General features: G+C 48.8%; 1 non-coding gene and 1 pseudogene across 1 annotated transcript; one reads left to right on the top strand and one right to left on the bottom strand.

The window, feature by feature from the left end:
- Window positions 1–941: 941 nt before the first annotated feature.
- Window positions 942–1,047, bottom strand: LOC111630607. Its single transcript, XR_002757554.1, has one exon. It is a non-coding gene; the product is annotated as a U6 spliceosomal RNA (small nuclear RNA).
- Window positions 1,048–12,884: 11,837 nt separating this feature from the next.
- Window positions 12,885–14,056, top strand: LOC111630520 (annotated as a pseudogene).
- Window positions 14,057–15,367: the final 1,311 nt, after the last annotated feature.

Below are 15,367 nucleotides of genomic sequence, written 5' to 3'. Positions count from 1 at the left end.
CTGGAGTATTCAGAGGTATAAGTATTTTCATTGTGCGAGTTAGGAAGAGCTGTCGACAAGTGATGTTGGCCACTTGTGGAATAGCATTCTTTCCAACGCTTGGTGAGATTCTGACAACCCAGAACTCTTGATCTTGTCAGGAGCCATGCTAATCTTCTCTGTATCGTTCCAACTCAGAACTCTTGTCGTTCGTTAACGGCAGGTGAAGAGCTTCTTGTTCTATTTTATCCACCCGCCCGCTTCTGAGTAGCATTCTTATGCCGTTTGATGTTAAAAACCCAAAGTGTTTAGGTGTTTCGTTGAAAAACTCGCGTACAAAATCAAATTTAAATTTATTATAAACTGCTGATAAGTAATTTACAATTGTCCTTCCTGTGATTTATTAATTCTAAAATTGAAATATTTTGTTAAATACATTATATTATATTAACTTCGGGATTCTCGGCGGAGTCGGTATTGACCCTTTAGCTGTCGATGAAAATTTGCCTGAATGATTAAAACTTTGCAAATATTTAAACTTTTGCTCATATTTCTTGCACTTAAATAAATGTCTTTTAAAAATTATATTACAGGTTATATTATATATAATATAATATTGTATAATATATACATAATATTGAATGGGTCGACAAAAAAAAACTTTTTTAAAGATGACTTGATGAAGTGTATTAAAATACAATTTGTTAACTGTTTGTCTACGAGGACTAAGCTTATTAATAGGACCTAATCCACTGGTGTTTTGGTTTTTGCGACCGAGAAAAACAAAAGTTATTCGGAGGAACAAACAATCTTTATTTTCACCTTGTATTATATTTGTATAATACAAGTTAAAAATAAAGATTGATAAAAAAAAGTTCACGAGTTTTCAGATATACCGCTCACCTGGTAAGAGACGTTCGTTTCGGCGTGGAAACGATTCCAATAGTTAAATAAAAAAAAAAAAAATTATGGAACGCTTCACGAATTTGCGTGTCATCCTTGCGCAGGGGCCATGCTAATCTTCTCTGTATCGTTTCAATTTTAGAATATGTACGACCGAAGTTGTACACCCAGTACTAACGGGCCAACACTATATATACCAACAACTTCAACTCCCCCCGGGTAGGGAACCGAGCCTGGACGTGGCGGGGGGGCCAGGCGGTGAGAGACAACGGGTACTGGGTCCCGAAAGACTCGTCTTGGTCTCGATCGTTGATGGAGTCTTACGAATCGAGCCGAAGGTTCCAGAGGCGTTATTACATCTTAGGCTTTGGGTCTGTGTACCAAGCCTTTTAATAGCTTGCTGTCCGATTGTTGCCCTAAGGTGGGGGCGACTCCGGCGGGGTTTTCGAATGTCTCCCTAATCTGGAACCTATCCCCGTCGGAACGGACGGCTACTAGAGCTGCTAATTGGCATTGTGGCATGCAGACTCACATTAATACAGAAGGGAGACTGGTGCGATTGAGGCACGGGGCTATCCCTAATGGTATCGTCAACAAGAGGGCCAAAACGAGCCCTCAATAAGTCCGGAGCTGGGGGATGGTCGCTGTAGCCGTCGCTAATACGGTTCCTAGGGAGGACTTGTCTTTGGACGAGATATGCAGCGTGTAGTCTATTGGGTTTGTCTGATGGAAGTTAGCAGTAGCTGATGGAAGTTGGTAGCCCTGCTGACGGAAGCGTAGGCACTCACTGGCTTGCGGTGTGATGGCACTCGATAGGGGCGCTGCTGTAACGTGGTAGGGACTCTTTGCTACAGCAAACAGTCCCGAGTCCCCCTACTCGCGATGGTTAAATCGTCTGCTTGTAGCGAGATGCACATTGTACCCCGGGCCGATGGGTTATGTCCCTGATAATACACATTGGAGCACGCAGTGGACGCCGAAACTTCTGGATTCAAACTCCGCGTTGGTACAGTGACTGGAGGCCATGGATCTGACAATCCGCACCCTCTGGGACCTGAGACACACAAAGCGAACTCCCGCATCCACCCGGTGGCACGGGGCCGATGTTTCACGCCAAAAGGCGGTTGAATGCAGTCGACTTAGCCTTAGCCCGTGGTAACGCAGACCACGTAAAGCTCCTTCTGTCCGGTAAAAAAAGAACCAGCTTCCCAAGAGAAAGACCGGGCTTCGCACACCCGGTGCTGGCTTGGGGGCCACGGCCTGCATGCCGAAGCCAGTGGGGCGAGGAGTCGTACTCCCGTAGCCAAAGCCTCGCTGGTGGCCAGGGGGTAGCGCCTACAGTGGATTGTAGGACCCTGCTAGCTGGTATCTATCCTGACGGGCAGTTGGCAGAGCCACTCTTCAGACATAGGGCCAACTTCCTTATGTCCTTGGGGGGAGTGGTGCTTAAAGGCCTGACGATGTGTTGGATGGCCGTATATGGTCTCGGAGGACTGGAAACGGGAAGAGCGTCTCCTAGTAGGGATGATGGGGCGGCCCAAGCCGAGCAACCAGCCGGGCTGGGGTGACCTTGGGTAGGAGGCCATTTAAATGGGTAGCTGTCCCGGCAGCGGGCTAAGCAGTGACGACCTGGCAATAAGAGGGTCAAAATGAGCCCTCAGTAAGCCCGAAGTCAGAGCTGGCTCTTAAACGCATTCTCTGAGTCCCGAAAGGATTCAGGGCACCCTAATTCCCTCTTATTTTATTTCTATATATGATGGCAAAAGATAAAAGCAGTAGTGATTGCTTTAAGGGTGCTACCCGTGTGGATCTCGTACCTGGTGTCTCTAGCGATCGTGTTAAAATGGAAGTCGAGGGAGTCTGTGTGGAAGGCGGCAAAGGAGCAATCGCTAAGCCACAGGAAAAGCGGACCTTGCGCTCGCGCAAGCCCGCTGATGACCAGCCACACGAGCCCACATCCGATGGGCAAACCGGCGCGGTGAATGTGTCGATCCCCATAATGTGTAGCGAGTCCGATTCAGACTCGTCTAGCTCAGGTTCTGGGGAGGTGTTTGATTCCGCCTCTTCAGGGGGGAGAGCGAGTGGAAGCCCGCGCCTAGTACCTCCAAGCTCAGGAGGAAACAAAGACGGGCAAAGGCAGCCAAGGCTAAGGCGGCAGACTCTGAGGGTGACAAGCCTAAAGACGAACCCACCAAGGCTGCGGTGACCGTGGGGAAGGGGAAACCCTCCTCCAAAAACAAAGGCGGGTCCAAGGCGAAAGCCAAGAAAAAGGACCCTACCGCAGCGGTGGCCGGGAAAATAAGTCCGGCCACCAAAGCTGAAACACAGTTGTCGGAGCCCGTGGAGACACGGGAAATGCTTGAAACGGTTGAAAAGCGGCTCGCAGCAATAGACAGCGTGTTCGGGGAGCTGACAAAGCTCCTAGCGTGCACTGACAACCGTTGTCAGAAGTCTACCTGCGCTGTAATTTACAGCCTTTTCACTAAGGTGGCCGCGATCACGTCTGCTCAGGAGGCTGAGATTGCCTCCCTCCGAGCAGAAGTTAAGACCTTGAAAGAGGTCATCGGTGGCAAGCAATTGCCGCCAACTACGCTTTCTGGGCTGAAGAAAGATGTAGGCAAAGCAGTGCACGCCGGTGGTGCTTCGTACGCTACCGTTGCTGCCCGTCCGGCTCCAAAGCCTCGCCAAGAGGAGCCACGGGACTCTGCTAAGCCCCGCAGGGGTCTCCCCACAGAGCACACGCTCCTGGTCTACCCTGCGAAGGAATCGATGAACAGTGACGCGACTAAGTCACTACTTAAAGCGCACATCAACCCGACCAAACTCGGAATCGGAGTTAAGAATGTGCGCCGTATCCACAATAACAGCATCCTGGTAGAGGTACGAAGGAGCCAGGACGTCGTTAAGCTTCAAAAGGAATTGACGGAGGGCCCCAAGGAGCTCAGAGAGGCGGTCAACTGCTGACTGCCCCAGAAGCGACGACCGAGGGTCATTTTATTCGACGTTGACCCGGACGTCAAGGGCGACGGTCTCGTGGAGACTATTAGAGTTCAAAACGAACTCGGGCTGCAGAGTGGTGACCTGCGGCCCTGTTTCCCGCTAAAGGGAAAAGGAGGGATGACCAACTGGGTGTTGGAAGTCTCTCCGCCAGTCTTCCACGCTCTCCTGCAGAAGGGGAGACTCCATGTGGGGTGGACCCACAACCGAGTGAGGGAGTATCTGAGCTGCACTCGGTGCTACAAGTGCTATGCCTTCGGGCATATTGCACGGGGCTGTAAGGCGGCATCCCAACGATGTAGCAAATGTGCCCATGATCACTCCTACAAGGAGTGTAAGGCATCTGAGTCTCGGTTCGTCAACTGCACTGAGGCAAACAAGAAATTCGGCCTACAGCTGGGTACGGGTCACTCTGCCATGAGTGCTAGCTGTCCGTGCTATGCACGGGAACTGGAACGAGTTCGGGCCAGGACCGATTATGGTCCTTAATAAGGCAATTCCTATCATTCGAGTGCGACAATAATACCACTTATATGTGGGATGACGAGAATGCAAGCTGCAGTATACTGCAGTTTAATGCTGAAAAGTGTCGGGCTGCGACTGCCCAACTACGGGTAGAAGTAGTCGAGCGGGAGATTGATATCATCCTGCTCCAGGAGCCGTACTTAGTACAAGGATAGGTCGGTGGCCTCTCACTTCAATGGAGCGTTTTCGCCCAAGAAGGTGACGACTGTCGAGCTGCAGTTGTTCTCATGCACAGGGACGTCGATGCTTATGCTGTCCACGTTTCTCATCTCGTGGTGGCCGTAGAAATACGGACACCTTCATGTGCTTGGACTGTCGTCTCCGGTTATCGCCCGCCGTCACTTAATCTGAGTTGCCTTTTGACTGAACTCGAAGGGGTTGTCTCGGTCCGCAGTCGTATTGTTTTGGGTGGTGATTTCAATGCCAAACATTCGCTGTGGGGCTCGCCGGTTGATGATCCCAACGGGAACATGATGAAGGACACGGCGGAGGGCTGGGGGTTGCATGTTCTGAACGATCCGTTCGGGATTGCTACCTACTCCTCTCCATCGGGCGAGAGCTGGATTGATTTGACTCTTGTCAGTGGCGCTATGCTGAGACTTACCTCGCAATGGGAGACGATCGATGCAGAAAGTTGTAGTGACCATCGCTTTATTGCCTTCGAGGTGATGGGCGGCCCGCCGGATAGGCGGGACAGTCGCTACAAACTGACTGCTGGAAACCGCGATCGCTTTAGCAAATGCCTCGTTGAAAAGACAGCCGATATCGTTACCAAAGTCTCTAAGGTTGAGAGTGTTAAGGACCTGGAGGAAGCTGTGGCAAACCTCACCAATGCGATCAGAGAAGCAGGAGACTGCACGCTTGCGCTACGGCGGCCCAGCAACCACCAGTCAGTTCCCTGGTGGACCCAGGAACTGAGTGTCCTACGGAAGTGTGTGAGGGCGCTCCGCCGACGCTTTCAACGATGCAGAGACAATGACCTTCGGGCGACCAGGAAACTGGAGTTCCAGAGAGCCAACGCTGAGTACAAGTACAAATTGAACAATGCAAAGAGAACCTCATGGCTCAGTTTCTATCAGCAGATCAGTGACGAAAATCCGTTCGGCCTACCATACAGGCTAGTGGCGGGAAAGTTGAAGCATAGGACGGTCTTGGGGTTCTTCAAAAAGCCGGATGGAACCCTAACCTCCACACAGGAGGAGTCGATTAAGGTGCTGCTCCAATCGCACTTTCCGTGTGATGAGCAGTCCGAGGACACTGAAGAGCAACGGCGGCATCGCAGTGATGCGGAGTTGCCTGTTCTTGAGGCCGAGTTACCCGTGCCGGTGTCGGAATCTGAAGTTGTCCACGTTGTGGGCAATCTGAGGAAGAGGAAGGCACCTGGCGTTGATGGGATCACGGCCGAGATGGTACAAGTTCTGCAAGAGGAACGTCCTAACCTGATCCGTGTACTGTATCAGAAGTGTCTACTCTTGGGTCACTTCCCAGCGCAGTGGAAGCGAGCGCACCTTGTGTTCATCCATAAGGAGAAGCGCCCGAAGAACGAGCCCAGATCCTACAGGCCGATCAGCCTACTACCAGTGCTGGGGAAGGTTCTCGATAGAATCCTCAGCGATAGAATCTTTTTCTATCTCAAGCGGAAAGGGCAGCTACACCCGCATCAATATGGATTCCGCCCGAACATGTCGACCTGCCATGCATTACATCGTGCGGTGGAACTGGTTCGCCAGAACCGCCGGCAGGGGCTCCACACGTCGCTTGTTTCGATGGACGTTGCTGGGGCTTTCGACAATGTTTGGTGGCCATCCATTGTGGGTGAGCTGAGGAAGGCAAACCTGCCGNATGCAGATATGAGATAGATGATGTCAAATGTTTAATGTCGGAGAAGTTATTGCGGAAACCATGACAGTTCCATTAAATTATCGTATAATCCATTATGTGTTTGAGGCAGCATTCTTTGTGAGGGTATCCCTCTTTAATTTAACAGGCGGTTTCTCTTTTGGAGGTGACTTTGGTTTTGAAACCTCCATGTAAGGCTCTTCATCAGATATGTCAGAAAACTCACTCATAGATTAAGCTTCTTATTTTTTGAGACTTTAGAGAGGGCTGCTTTCACTCTTGTTTGTTAAGTAGGTTCTTACTGGCTTTTTTAAAACCCACATTTCTGGTTGTTACTCCTGTTTTAGTTACAGAGGTTTTGGTCTTTGTGTTCTCCTTTTCTTCTGATTGTGCAAATGGAATCAATAAGCATTTTGCATGGCGAGTAAGAGATTCACTTGAGGATACAGAAATATCTTAGTGGATTTCATGTCTTAGTGGATCACATGTCTTAGTGGATTTCAACACACTAGAAAATGTATTTTGCTGCAATGGTGCACTTGGAGTGACCCTGTGACGGGCCTCTGAGTATGATACGTTTTTCACCCGTTGAATCTCCTTTTCTCTTTGCGCTGCAGGGCATTTCTGGGAGTAGGCAGGATGGGCATCTTTACAGTTCACAGTGTGGACTACTTTTACATTCAGTGCCACACTGTGCACATAAGCTTTTATCTCAGCAGGAAGTCTGGGAATGTCCAAATCGCTGGCATTTGAAGCAACGCAGCGGATTTAGAATATACAGACGAATTAATCAGTGCAGGTATCCTGCCGTAACAAAGGATGGCAATATTGGGTTGTCGAACGTGAGAATTAGATGTTTTGTGAATATCAACTTGCGTTAGACAGAAGTAACACCTTGGTCCGACCCCCCCCGGGTAGGGAACCGAGCCTGGACATGGCGGGGGGCCAGGCGGTGAGAGACAACGGGTACTGGGTCCCGAAAGACTCGTCTTGGTCTCGATCGTTGATGGAGTCTTACGACTCGAGCCGAAAGTTCCAGAGGCGTTATTACATCTTAGGCTTTGGGTCTGTGTACCAAGCCTTTTAACAGCTTGCTGTCCGATTGTCGCCCTAAGGTGGGGGCGACTCCGGCGGGATTTTTGAATGTCTCCCTAATCTGGAACCTATCCCCGTTGGAACAGACGGCTACTAGAGCTGCTAATTGGCATTGTGGCATGCAGACTCACATCAAAACAAAAGGGAGACTGGTGCGATCGAGGCACGGGGCTATCCCTAATGGTATCAGCAACAAGAGGGCCAAAACGAGCCCTCAATAAGTCCGGAGCTGGGGGATGGTCGCTGTAACCGTCGCTAATACGGTACCTAAGGAGGACTTGTCTTTGGACGAGATATGCAACGTGTAGTCTATTGGGTTTGTCTGATGGAAGTTAGCAGTAGCTGATGGAAGTTGGTAGCACTGCCGACGGAAGCGTAAGCACTCACTGGCCTGCGGTGTGATGGCACTCAATAGGGGCGCTGCTGTAACGTGGTAGGGACTCTTTGCTACAGCAAACAGTCCCGAGTCCCCCTACTCGCGACGGTTAAATTGTCTGCTTGTAGCGAGATGCACATTGTACCCCGGGCCGATGGGTTATGTCCCTGATAATACACATTGGAGCACGCAGTGGACGCCGAAACTTCTGGATTCAAACTCCGCGTCGGTGCAGTTTCTGGAGGCCATGGATCTGACAATCCGCACCCTCTGGGATCTGAGACACACAAAGCGAACTCCCGCATCCACCCAGTGGCACGGGGCCGATGTTTCACGCCAAAAGGCGGTTGAATGCAGTCAACTTAGCCTTAGCCCGTGGTAACGCAGACCACGTAAAGCTCCTTCTGTCCGGTAAAAGAAGAACCAGCTTCCCAAGAGGAAGACCGGGCTTCGCACACCCGGTGCTGGCTTGGGGGCCACGGCCTGCATGCCGAAGCCAGTGGGGCGAGGAGTCATACTCCCATAGCCGAAGCCTCGCTGGTGGCCAGGGGGGTAGCGCCTACAGTGGATTGTAGGACCCTGCTAGCTGGTATCTATCCTGACGGGCAGTTGGCAGAGCCGCTCTTCGGACATAGGGCCAACTTCCTTATGTCCTTGGGGGGAGTGGTGCTTAAAGGCCTGACGATGCATTGGATGGCCGTATATGGTCTCAGAGAACTGGAAACGGGAAGAGCGTCTCCTAGTAGGGATGATGGGCGGCCCAAGCCGAGCAACCAGCCGGGCTGGGGTGACCTTAGGTAGGAGGCCATTTAAATGGGTAGCTGTCCCGGCAGTGGGCTAAGCAGTGACGACCTGGCAATAAGAGGGCCAAAATGAGCCCTCAGTAAGCCCGAAGTCAGAGCTGGCCCTTAAACGCATTCTCTGAGTCCCGAAAGGATTCAGGGCACCCGTGAAAGATCGGGACCACCCTAATTCCCTCTTATTTTATTTCTATATTTATGATGGCAAAAGATAAAAGCAGTAGTGATTGCTTTAAGGGTGCTACCCGTGCGGATCTCATACCTGATTTCTCTAGCGATCGTGTTGAAATGGAAGTCGAGGGAGTCTGTGTGGAAGGCGGCGAAGAAGCCATCGCTAAGCCACAGGAAAGGCGAAATTTGCGCTCGCGCAAGCCCGCCAATGACCAGCCACACGAGCCCACATCCGATGGGCAAACCAGCGCGGTGAAAGTGTCGATCCCCATAGTGTGTAGCGAGTCCGATTCAGACTCGTCTAGCTCAGGTTCTGGGGAGGTGTTTGATTCCGCCTCTTCAGGGGAAGAGAGCGAGTGGAAGCCCGCGCCTAGTACCTCCAAGCTCAGGAGGAAACAAAGACGGGCAAAGGCGGCCAAGGCTAAGGCGGCAGACTCTGAGGGCGACAAGCCTAAAGACGAACCCACCAAGGCTGCGGTGACCGTGGAGAAGGGGAAACCCTCTTCCAAAAACAAAGGCGGGTCCAAGGCAAAAGCCAAGAAAAAGGATCCTACCGCAGCGGTGGCCGGGAAAATAAGTCCGGCCACCAAAGCCAAAACACCGTTGTCGGCGCCCGTGGAGACACGGGAAATGCTTGAAACGGTCGAAAAGCAACGCGCAGCAATGGACAGCGTGTTCGGGGAGCTGACAAAGCTCCTCGCGCGAACTGACAACCGTTGTCAGAAGTCTACCTGCGCTGTAATTTACAGCCTTTTCACTAAGGTGGCCGCGATCACGTCTGCTCAGGAGGCTGAGATTGCCTCCCTCCGAGCAAAAGTTAAGACCTTGAAAGAGGTCATCGGTGGCAAGCAATTGCCACCAACTACGCTTTCTGGGCCGAAGAAAGATGTAGGCAAAGCAGTGCACGCCGGTGGCGCTTCGTACGCTACCGTTGCTGCCCGTCTGGCTCCAAAGCTTCACCAAAAGGAGCCACGGGACTCTACTAAGCCCGGCAGGGGTCTCCCCACAGAGCACACGCTCCTGGTCTACCCTGCGAAGGAATCGATGAGCAGTGAGGCGACTAAGTCACTACTAAAAGCGCACATCAACCCGACCAAACTCGAAATCGGAGTTAAGAATGTGCGCCGTATCCGCAATAACGGCATCCTGGTAGAGGTCGAAGGAGCCGGGACGTCGTTAAGCTTCAAAAGGAATTGACGGAGGGCCCCAAGGAGCTCAGAGAGGCGGTCAACTGCCGACTGCCCCAGAAGCGCCGACCGAGGGTCATTTTATTCGACGTTGACCCGGACGTCAAAGGCGACGGTCTCATGGAGACTATCAGAGTTCAAAACGAACTCGGGCTGCAGACTGGTGACCTGCGGCCCTGTTTCCCGCTAAAGGGAAAAGGAGGGATGGCCAACTGGGTGTTGGAATTCTCTCCACCAGTCTTCCATGCTCTCCTGCAAAAGGGGAGACTCCATGTGGGGTGGACCCGCAACCGAGTGAGGGAGTACCTGAGCTGCACTCGGTGCTACAAGTGCTATGCCTTCGGGCAAATTGCACGGGGCTGTAAGGCGGCAGCCCAAAGATGTAGCAAATGTGCCCATGATCACTCCTACAAGGAGTGTAAGGCATCTGAGTCTCGGTGCGTCAACTGCACTGAGGCAAACAGAAAATTTGGCCTACAGCTGGGTACGGGTCACTCTGCCATGAGTGCTAGCTGTCCGTGCTATGCACGGGAACTGGAACGAGTTCGGGCCAGGACCGATTATGGTCCTTAATAAGGCAATTCCTATCATTCGAGTCTGACAATAATACCACTTATATGCGGGATGACGAGAATGCAAGCTGCAGTGTACTGCAGTTTAATGCTGAAAAGTGTTGGGCTGCAACTGCCCAACTACGGGTAGAAGTAGTCGAGCGGGAGATTGATATCATGCTGCTCCAAGAGCCGTACTTAGTACAAGGAAAGGTTGGTGGCCTCTCACTTCAATGGAGCGTTTTCGCCCAAGAAGGTGACGACTGTCGAGCTGCAGTTGTTCTCACGCGCAGGGACGTCGATGCCTATGCTATCCACGTCTCTCATCTCGTGGTGGCCGTAGAAATACAGACAACTTCATGTGCTTGGACTGTCGTCTCCGGTTATCACCCGCCATCACTTAATCTGAGTTGCCTTTTGACTGAACTCGAAGGGGTTGTCTCGGTCCGCAGTTGTATTGTTTTGGGTGGTGACTTCAACGCCAAACATTCGCTGTGGGGCTCGCCGGTTGATGATCCCGACGGGAACATGATGAAGGACACAGCGGAGGGTTGGGGGTTGCATGTTCTGAACGATCCGTTCGGGATTGCTACCTACTCCTCTCCATCGGGCGAGAGCTGGATTGATTTGACACTTGTCAGTGGTGCTATGCTGAGACTTACCTCGCAACAGGAGACAATCAATGCAGAAAGTTGTAGTGACCATCGCTTTATTGCCTTCGAGGTGATGGGCGGCCCACCGGATAGGCGGGACAGTCGCTACAAACTGACTGCTGGAAACCGCGATCGCTTTAGCAAATGCCTCGTTGAAAAGACGGCCGATATCGTTACCGAAGTTTCTAAGGTTGAGTGTGTCCAGGACCTGGAGGAAGCTGTGGCAAACCTCACCAATGCGATCAGAGAAGCAGGAGACTGCACGCTCGCGCTACGGCGGCCCAGCAACCACCGGTCAGTTCCCTGGTGGACCCAGGAACTGAGTGTCCTATGGAAGCGTGTGAGGGCGCTCCGCCGACGCTTTCAACGGTGCAGAGACAATGACCTTCGGGCGAACAGGAAACTGGAGTTCCAGAGAGCCAACGCTGAGTACAAGTACAAATTGAACAATGCAAAGAGAACCTCATGGCTCAGTTTCTGTCAGCAGATCAGTGACAAAAATCCGTTCAGCCTACCATACAGGCTAGTGGCGGGAAAGTTGAAGCATAGGACGGTCTTGGGGTCCTTCAAAAAACCGGATGGAACCCTAACCTCCACACAGGAGGAGTCGATTAAGGTGCTGCTCCAATCGCACTTTCCATATGATGAGCAGTCCGAGGACACTGAAGAGCAACGGCGGCATCGCAGTCATGCGGAGTTGCCTGTTCTTGAGGCCGAGTTACCCGTGCCGGTGTCGGAATCTGAAGTTGTCCACGTTGTGGGCAATCTGAGGAAGAGGAAGGCACCTGGCGTTGATGGGATTACGGCCGAGATGGTACAAGTTCTGCAAGAGGAACGTCCTAACCTGCTCCGTGTACTGTATCAGAAGTGTCTACTCCTGGGTCACTTCCCAGCGCAGTGGAAGCGGGCGCGCCTTGTGTTCATCCATAAGGAGAAGCGCCCGAAGAACGAGCCCAGATCTTACAGGCCGATCAGCCTACTACCAGTGCTGGGGAAGGTTCTCGATAGAATCTTTTTCTATCTCAAGCGGAAAGGGCAGCTACACCCGCAACAATATGGATTCCGCCCGAACTTGTCAACCTACCATGCATTACACCGCGCGGTGGAACTGGTTCGCCAGAACTGCCGGCAGGGGCTCCACACGTCGCTCATTTCAATGGACGTTGCTGGGGCCTTTGACAATGTTTGGTGGCCATCCATTGTGGGCGAGCTGAGGAAGGCAAACCTGCCGACCGCCCTTGTATCACTTTCCAGGAGTTTCCTCAGTGACCGCTCGGTTGTCTACGAGACGCCAGGTGGTAGGTATGAGAAAACGCTTGAGGGGGGCTGTCCACAGGGTTCCTGTATTGGTCCCCTCTTGTGGAACGTTCTAGCAGACACAGCGTTGAGACTAATCCTACCAGACCAAGTCCAACTGCAGGCTTATGCTGACGACCTATTGCTAGTAGTTGCAGGCTATAGTCGATGCGACATGGAGGTTCGCGGCAACAAAGCAATAGAACAGCTCGTTCGCTGGGGGGAGCTGCATAAGCTCTCCTTTAGCCCTGAGAAATCAGAGGCCCTGACGGTGGCCCGAAGCGGGGTATTGGCACGCCGACCTATATACCGCATCCGGGGCAACCCCATCCGAAGGGTGAATGAGTTAAAGTACCTCGGTGTAATCATCGACCAGACACTATGCTGGACTCCCCACCTAAGGGATGTTCGAGTCAGAACAAACCGAATGATAGCAGCACTATCAAGACTAGCTAGGCAGGATTACGGGTTGAGTGGCGAAGCGCTTCGTACCATCTACAAGATGAGTGTGGAGCGCGTTGTCTGCTACGCCTGTGGCGTTTGGTGGAAGGACACCGCCAACGTTAGTCAGAGTAGGACACTACTCACAATCCAGCGTCCCGCTGCCCTGCGGATCACGCGTGCGTACAGAACTGTGTCGACAGATGCGGCCCTGGTCTTGGCCGGGCTGCTTCCCTTGCCTCTGGTCGTCAGCCAAGAGGCAGCCTTCTACAGGACAACAGTGGAAGGTAGAGAGGCCATGCATTGTAATCAGAAGTACCCGATCAGACTTAGGTGTCAGAGAGACGTACTAAAGATCCATCCTGCCCTTAGGATTGGACTGGATGTTGGTTTAAATCTCCAAATGGTGGAAAATAATAAATGTTAAACATCCACATAAAAGAAAAATTTTAAAAAACAAAATTTTCTGAATCAGTAACATATACTTTGGATTTTAAAGTTATATTTTTAAAAAACACGTTTAAATGGCTCCAAGTATGAAATAATTATAATCATCAGGTTGCTCAAATGTCCAGTAATTGACAAGGGAAATTAACAGTAAAAACTCAAAAACATTAGAGCATACAATTAGAGCAATGTATGAACTTACAGAATTTATATCAAATGAACTTGGAGCACATTATGTGTTATTGGGTAAATTTCAAACAGGTATACTGGAAGCTTGCTTTGGACAGTATAGACAGATGTCAGGAAGTAACTATCATATTTCTGTTAATGAAGCGATTGAATCAGAAAGAAAACTGAAATTAAGACTGCTAAATATGAAATTTGGAATTTTCAAATTAAGGCATTTCCTGAATCTTTTGCTAATAGTGCAGAGTTGGATAAATTTGATTTTGATGTTCAAGAAACATTTGAAGGCATAATAGAAAACTCTGATATTATTATTACAGAACAGAACATGTCAGTTCTGATTTACACTGCAGGATATGTTGCATATTTAGTAATTAAGAAAACTTCTTGTGAGCAATGTAAATCATTACTAGCATGTGATTCTCCACTAGAGTATAAACACACAGATGATGATTTGGCAAAATATCTGAAGATAATTGACAAAGGTGGTCTTAAATGGCCACAAGAATTTGTTGTTGTAATATTCATAAATACCTTTCAGATATTTCAGACCATTCTGAATAATTATGAATGTGAATTTTTGGCACTAAACAATGAAAAAAAGCTTTAGTAAGTTTAGTAATGAATAAATTAGTTGAAAATAATGCATTTTGTTTTCAATAAATTGAATATCAAACTCAGCTCTTTTAAAATATTAATAAAACATTTAACACCTTATAATGCTGAGAAATATTTATTAAAACACAAACGTTTTCAGCCTAATCGAATAGGCCATCATCAGGTGATAGTTTATCGAACAACTTTGATAATTGCGTTAAAACTGAACTATCGAACATTACAAATTCAAAATTAAAACTTATAATAAATTAACCAATCACTATACAAAATAACTATAATAAATAGATTGAAGCCATANATTAAGATTTGTGATCGAAAAATTAATTTAGTTATCTGAAATAATTTCATTGAATAAATTTTTATTTGTAATTTTAATTTATTCAACATCTGAAATTAATTTTGTGATCAGTATGTGTCCAACCACTACTACTACTTATGTACGAGTAAACGAGAAAATCGCTGAAATCAATGCGCAATTTACTGGGTTATATAAATCTAAACTTTGAGTACTAAGTGAATACTCACTAATCTGAAATGGAAAATTTAATTAAAGATATTTTCGAAAAGTTTTAGATAATTATTGCAATAATCGAACATGTCAAATTAAACTTATTAGAAAACGAGAACTTTATATATTTCTGCCTGAACTGTGTTCTGCTGATTAATTGACTGAATTCCCTGGTATANTAGGTCAAATTAGAGACACGCATTCTTCCTCCCATCACAAGACAATAAGTTTCTGATTAGTTTAGTTCGTAGATGAATGTTAATTATATTATTTAAATTAAAATTTTAAACAAATAAAATACTTAAAATAATTCTTTATTAATAACAGATGTAAATAAGGATCAAACTTTCCTATTGCCTTTAGACCAGTGTTTTTCAACCTGTGGGTCGCGACCCCAAGGGGGTCGCGCAGCCTTACACGGGGGGTCGCAGGTAAAAGAAAAAGACAAGTGTTTGTAGGTCCTACACTAAATTAAAAAAACTACAATTTCAGCGAGAATTACGGCCCACCCCAGAAAATGATAGCGGAAAAAGTGTTCAGCTGGTCTGCAAAAAGAAATAAAAAGTAGAAACGTAGAAGCTGAAAATTCTGATCCTAAACAAAAAAAAAGGTCAACATTTTCCTGTACTGAATGTTATAATTAAAGGAAGTTTCATACTTTATGTGTGTTAAGTTATTGTCGATTCTTCTGAAATTTTCACTTTAATCAACAATAATTTGTCTCAACAGAGAGAAAATTAAATGCATATATTTTAAAATCACTGATATAGTTTTAATATGGCCCTAAGGGGGGTC

The sequence above is a fragment of the Centruroides sculpturatus genome, unplaced genomic scaffold, assembly GCF_000671375.1.
Source record: "Centruroides sculpturatus isolate CEXI.00-Female unplaced genomic scaffold, Cexi_2.0 scaffold71, whole genome shotgun sequence".
NCBI classification, from domain to species: domain Eukaryota; kingdom Metazoa; phylum Arthropoda; class Arachnida; order Scorpiones; family Buthidae; genus Centruroides; species Centruroides sculpturatus.
The sequence above is the reverse complement of the archived record's forward strand: the minus strand, read 5'-3'. Positions and strand labels throughout refer to the sequence as shown.